The 6,660-nt window shown below is 46.4% G+C and overlaps 1 protein-coding gene across 4 annotated transcripts in view; it reads left to right on the top strand.

Moving 5' to 3' along the window:
• The first annotated feature begins 1,094 nt into the window (after positions 1-1,094).
• Positions 1,095-6,660, top strand: part of ELF2 (E74 like ETS transcription factor 2) — a 28,599-nt gene continuing 23,033 nt past the window's right edge. For 3 of the 4 annotated variants that reach the window (XM_063415404.1, XM_063415400.1, XM_063415398.1), the window contains exon 1: positions 1,095-1,265. The gene's annotated coding sequence lies outside the window, so the exon portion shown is untranslated. Of the gene's footprint in view, positions 1,266-4,471; positions 4,514-6,660 lie in introns of all 4 variants that reach the window. The other variant, XM_063415399.1, reaches the window with a different exon arrangement.

Genomic DNA, 6,660 nt, shown 5'->3' with positions numbered 1-6,660 from the left:
GTTGGTGAAGCAGGAGATGCACAGAGCGCCAAAGGAGCAGTAGGTTGGATAGTCAGATGGAAATTGAGATGTAGCAGAGGCACTTTTGCATGCAGATGGAGGTGAGGAGCAGACGTGTGTGACTGAACTGCCTGTCACAGGGGCTGGGCTCCTGTTCGAAGGAATATTCTTAAATCAGACCCTTGCAAAGCACAGGCACAGTCTGAACAAAACATTCATCCTAGAGCTTCTTCGAGCAAGTGGCTTCTCATTGCAGAAAATCTCCTTGGTAATGTGGGGGTTTCTGTCTGCCTGTAATGAAAATGTAATGCCTCCTCTTCAGCTAAAGCTCTTCTGTTTATTTCTGTGAAATGCCAAGGGCATAATGGTTGAAGCCCAACGTTTGTACAGGAGAAGACCAATTCTGTTCAAAACTTCGGACCAGGCTAGATCAAGACAGTCTCGATACACACTTGTTTCGTGAACGGAGTCTGACAGCGCATCTCGTACTGCCAGGCAACAACAAGAACTGCTTTACGAATTTGACTGGTTTCAAACCCATGCGCTCCGTGAGGCGGCGGCGGCGGGGTAGAACTGGGGGCCAGCATTTCAGCACTGTCCTGAATTGGTTCTGCACGCCTGAGGCTCCGCAGCTGCCCAGACACACGGGACAGTTCATTGTCCTGAGTACCGCAGCAGCACCGCTGCCGGGACAGCACCGCGCCCGCGGGATGGCAGCGAGGTGCGGGCGCAGGCACCTGTTCCTACACAGCGGAGGGGCAGCGACACCCCGGTGCGTTCTTCCCCTCAGAAGAACGTCCTGCGTCCTGACCATGGGCTCCTCTCGGCTTGGGACACGGCGGCGGGAGCAGCGAAGGATGAGGGCGCGCTCCCTCACGGGCGCGCTCCCTCACGGGCGCGCTCCCTCACGGGCGCGCTCCCTCACGGGCGCGCTCCCTCACGGGCGCGCTCCCTCACGGGCGCGCTCCCTCACGGGCGCGCTCCCTCACGGGCTCGCCCCGGCCCTCCCGCGCCCCGCAGCGCTGCCCGGGCCGCGCGAGCCCCGCGCAGGCGCGGAGCGGCCGCGCATGCCCGCAGCGCCCCCGCGCGCCCGGCGGGGGTGGGCCGGGCCGGGCCGGGCAGGTCGCGCGCTGCGCCCCCGCCCCTCCCGCGCGGGGCGGCCCCGGCCCGGCCCGGCCCCGGCCCGGCTCTGCCCGGGCGGCGCCGCCGCTTCCTCCTCCCGGCCCGGGCGGGCGACGGACGCGGCCTCCGGGCGCACGGGCACGGTAAGGGCGCGGTGCGGGCTCCCGCTGCCGCCGCGGCAGACGGGCGCTGACAGGCGGCAGCTGCCCTGCGAAGGGGCCGCGGGGCCGTGTGGGCTCGGGGGAGGCCGGCGGGGCGTGTGGGATGGCCTGGAGGCGGCGGGGCCGGGGGTCGCTCCGGCGGCACCTCCCACCGCCGCCCTCCGCAGCTGCACTTTCGGTTTCGCGCGGGGCGCGGCGGAGGAGCCGGGGCCGTCCCGCTGCCCCCGGCCCCGCTCCCCGCGGGGTCCGCGCCCGCCGGAGCGGGCGGTGCCCGGCGCTGTCAGGGTAAACAGCCCGAGGCAGCGCGGCCTCCCGGGCCGGGCCCGCAGCCTCCCGGGCCGGGCCGGGCTGTGCTGCGAGCGGGGCGGCGGCGGAGCGGGGAGGCGGCTGGGGCAGCGCCAAGGGGCAGCGCCTTGTTTACACAGGGCGTCGGGAGAACATGGCAGCCCGAGTGTGCTGGACACTCGCTGTCATGCGTGATCGCTCCTGCCTCGTCCCTGCCATCGCTGTGCACCCCGCGCTGCTCGCACCGCGGGTAAACAGCACAAGTCTGGCGTACTTCTCATGGTACCGTGACCGTAAAACGTCGTGCTGGGTGAGCCCGGTTCGTGTTTATCTGTTTCTTTCTTGGATGTGTTCCCTCTTGTCTCTCTTCCCTTGAATAATTCAGTTTTTCATTCTGCCTGCTCCCTCCTTTACGGCTGGTCACTGTTGCCTTTCTTGTGACTTTTCTTTGGTCATTTAAACTTTAGCAAAGACAGCACAACCTCACTGTAAGTTTAAAGACAGGTTCTGGGTCTAGTCCTTACTGCTTTTCCTTCTCCTCTCACTCCATCCCTTACAGCGGACAGGATTAGTTGGTTTCGGATAGCTGCTGTAATAAGGATGATTCTTTTGTGTGGTGCCATCAGTGACATACTCTTCATCTCTCAGGTTTCAGTAGTGTCTGGTTCAGAAGGTGCCTAAAGTTTAGACTGTTACATCTTTATGTTCAATATTCTCATAAGCAGCTCCGAGGCTTTACCTTCATAAAGCTGTCTAAGTTTAATCTTACAAGTTTTCGACCTCTAAAGCTAATTATTGAATTTTTGCACGCTGCTTCTTTTCAGAATGTGTGTGTTGGGGTTTGTTTTTTAAACCTACCTCCTCACCATTTAATTTAATCATCTCCGCTGCTTTATTATGTAAAATGATGAATAATTCCTCCCTACTCGGGCTTGTGGGGGAGTGGAAATGATTGTTAAGGACCAACAATCAATTCTCTGGAAGGAGAGGTGCAAACTAAGGGAAAGTATGCGAGACTTGTGTCAGAGGGAAGAGAAGGTTACAGGCTATCTTTAAATAGAGAGCAGTGGGAAGAGAGCCTGCTAATAGGATGAGATGCAGGAAGGTCCAGGAGAAGCCTGCTGAAGCCACAAAGCTTTTTGCACAACGTTAATAGTTTCTAAGTGATTATAAGCTTACATGTTTTGGGGCTCATCAGCTTTAGCTAGCGAGGTTTCAGAGCAAACTTTGGATGTTCAGCTTATCAAATTATGTATTTATGGAAGGAGATCTTCTAGTGTTTTACTGGATTTGATGTATCATTAATTTCATCCAGCGTGTACTTCCTGTGCATTCAGCAATAACTTTATTGCTTTTTTGTATGAAAACTTACAAAGGATGGTGTGGATAGGACTACTTTGCCAATCCCTTATTTTGATTTGTAGTTTATAAATTTTAGTACTTGGTCTAAATTGTAAGGTACTGTAAACTGCATGGGTTGCATGCTCCCCTGACCTTGTGGATGCAAAGATTTACTTTGTATATCCTAAGTTTGATATAACCCCTGCAACAAACTTTATAAAGACGTTTAGGGTTTTTTTTCCTGCTCAGACAGCTTCTTCAGTAACCTTATTTTTCAGTTCTTAGGCACGTAGAGTTTCAGAAAAAGAAAGCAAATTTTCCATTTCTTGTGCACATGCCAGTGTGAATCACCTAGCCAGAATTGTAAATATGATCTGGGAAAACGTCTTCAAAAAGACTTTTCAGTCAACATGAAATGTTTTACAGTGTGCTCTGGTTTACATGTATCAGATTGAAAGTATTTGCTGCTGTATTTGAGGTTCTGCCTCTGAAAGAACACCTGAGTGCCCTTGGGAAGCGTTGTTCCTGTTAATGGGATTCTGCAGTGATCTTGGCACATAGAACCAACTTCATTTTCAAGCCAACTTTCTTAACTTTTTTTTATTATTATTAAACCAAAAGAAGACTGTTTTGGAAAAAAAAGTTATTTGTGATGCTACTGCTAGGAATAAAAGGAGGATGTTGTTCCAAGTACTCTTGTGGTGGTTCTGAGTGCTGTAGGAGCAGCTGCCTCTGGTCACTGCTGCCCAGACTTCTCTGTGTTTGTCTTGTTCTTGTGTATGAGCATCTTTTTTCAAGCATTGTGTTTGAGGTTTTTTTTTTTTACTAGTTTCTTTTATAGTTAAAGTGAAAGTGTGCTAAAGCTGTTTGCAGAGTTATATTTAGAGTTTTGTTTTGAAATCAGTCCTAAATAACTTCACTTGAAGTGTGGCCTGGAAGAGATGACCTTCCCTACCATCCTTTCCACACTGTTTTTAATTATTATCATTTACTCTGTTGAGCTGCATGTTTGCTTCCCTGTTAACTTGCTGTGTGGTTGTGCAGAGGGGAATCTACTTAAAATGCTGTTTTTAGTGGGATGTGTTCATCACAGTTGTGATTTGCAGTGGTTTTAAGCTTTCTGCCAGAAACATTCAGAGAACACTTTGGATTTCTCGTAGGGGCACACTTGGATACATAATGTAGGTCAGATAAATGTACTATTCAATATGTGAATGAACTGGTATTTTGCAGCCTTTTTGACAAGTGCCCTGTAGCTTCTGAAGACTTGCTCTAATTGGTTGTTTTGACCAGTGAAAATTATAAAAAAAATTGAGTCTTGATATATGTTTTGTAGTTGTGAATAGTTAGAAGCCTCTTGCTGGTGAGGCAAAGTATTCAACATTCAGAATTTTTAGTTTGGTTGGGGGTTTGTTTTTTATTATTTGGTAATGGGAGCACGTACACTTATTTTTGTTTTCCCATGAGATATGTTTAAAAATAACAGCAAGGATGTTTTTGTGGTTGTAAGGGTTTTTCCAAATGTTTCAGAACTAGTTTTTCTCCGAATTTTCCATTACCAGGAAGAACAGGAGTGGACGTCAGAACTGTAACAACATGATTTGGTAATTTCTTTTGGAACTGTTAAATTTACTGATGTTATTCTGTATTTTGCTTTATTGTAGGCATCTCTCCAGAGAGGAATTAAATTTGTAGTGTGCATTTTTGTTTTTATTTTTAATCTTTCTGCAAGTTGTTCTGTAATTCAAAACTATTGTACTTTGAACCAGCTTTTGTGTTGGCTAATTTTATCACTGGGGACAGCCTAGTTTCTTACAAACCTGAATCATCCCTACTTTAAGAGTCTGAGTCTAATTGTCTTGTGGCCTTTTTCGCTCACTTAGCCTTGGGAAATGTGAATTTCTGAGCTGATTCCTAGAAGTGACCAGGCAGCGTTTTCCTTTTACAGGAATCAAATGAGTTGGAACTTGCTAGAGAGAGGATGGGGAATAGATGCAGTGTCCTGCTGAAATTTGAGGGAGAAGCAAAAATACCTTTCTTAGGGAAAGGGAAGAAGGGAAAGGCTGGTTCGTTGAGAAAGGGCTTTGTCTGTAGGAATCTCAATTCATGTATGTGTGTGGGTGTGTTTGAGTGTCTGCTTTAACTCAGAACTTCCAAACCAGACTGAACTGAAACTCTTTTACCTTCTCACTTGCTGACGAGCGGGCTTCTTGTTTTCTCTGCCCTGGCAGAGTTTTGAAAACATTGCTGACTGGATGTCAGCATGAAGTTCAAGTCCTATAATATAAAGACTTGGAGTACCTTGAAGGATATTCCACGTATTCTGTCTCAAAATACAATTATTTTAATGAATGCTGTGATTTAGCATCTCACACATTCTTCTTTGTACTTTCTTTGCCCTGTAAGGTCCTTACTAGGATTTCTGCCCCAGTTGGAAATTGAGGATTATCATTTATGTTCCCTTATTTTGGGAATTGCCTTAACTTCATTTCTATAGGAAATTGGTGATTCATGTAGAGGTAGATCAGCGTGAAAGTAATCTAAACCTTTTGTAACCTAGGAGACAGAAATAACATGTTTTTGAGAGAACCTGATCTTGTAAACAGTATTAGGTGTTTTCAATTGCTGCAATTTGGCGATTACTTGGCCACCTGTGTTGGATTATAGTAAAATATAAATATACAGTAGATGTGGTCTAGTCTAATATGATTGTTTATTTGCATTAATAGTTATTATTATTGTTTGTTCACAATATTCTGCATGAGAATGAAATTAGCTTTGTGATGTGCTTAAGCAGAGGTGCCCTATGAGGCACAGGTAGCTACGAGTCTGAGTTGCAGGAATAATGGTGATGTTTGAAACAGGTTGGAACGTTTGTGCTTCCAAATTAAAATGCAATTCAATTTCTTTGGACTTCTGTTTTGGGTTATGATTCATTGGCAATATTTCTGTTGTGTATATAAATGTAAAAGAAAGGTTTCACAATAAAACAGATTTTTTTCTTCTGATTGATTATTTTAGTGTATTAATAAGCAGCTGTTTTTCTACTTTACGTATTTTTGAATTTAAAGACTTTTGGAATAATTGATAGGTAAGGAGTAGGCTTTTTGTTCTAAAATTCTGGAGGTGTATATGGCTCCAAGGAATGCTGGTTAAAGGCTTTCCAGCCCGAGTCTTGTTTGGGGAGCAGAGGAGGTCTCAGCTTTCTTCTTCATCAAAAGGTGGTGCTAGCTTTACAAATGAAAGGATGGAAAATAAAGTAGTAACTGTGGGGGGGGTTGTGCTGTTACAAATTAAATATAGTTAGCTGTGAGTCGTGCTTTGTCATGTTAAGTGGACTGCCTGTGTGAGCAAAAAACCACTTTTTTTTTTTTCTGACTTGTGTATATTTTTTCTTTGTTTTGCAATGTATCTTGTGCTTATTCCTTGCTGAATTTGCATCTGGCTGGGGAGATCAGCATTTTTAATTTTTGTTGGTATAACCTTGCCTGTAGGAAGCCCAGTTACTCTGCATGAATCCAAACAAGCATTTCCCTGAGTGTTCAGGATTAGTTTAGTTTAAGCCAGCTTCCTGCTATTGAAAAGCAGAGTCGTTGAGTCGGCCCATTGGAGTATTGATGATAATTCTTTTCTTCAATGAGTATTAGATGGTCCTGTTTTCTTGCAGACCTCAGTGATTGTTGTAGCCTTTTAATGGATGGGTTTTATTAAAAATGTTGGGGCAAATTGAAATTATTTTGTTACAAAGCAC

The sequence above is a fragment of the Prinia subflava genome, chromosome 18 (genome assembly GCF_021018805.1).
Source record: "Prinia subflava isolate CZ2003 ecotype Zambia chromosome 18, Cam_Psub_1.2, whole genome shotgun sequence".
NCBI classification, from domain to species: Eukaryota; Metazoa; Chordata; class Aves; order Passeriformes; family Cisticolidae; genus Prinia; species Prinia subflava.
The sequence above is the reverse complement of the archived record's forward strand: the minus strand, read 5'-3'. Positions and strand labels throughout refer to the sequence as shown.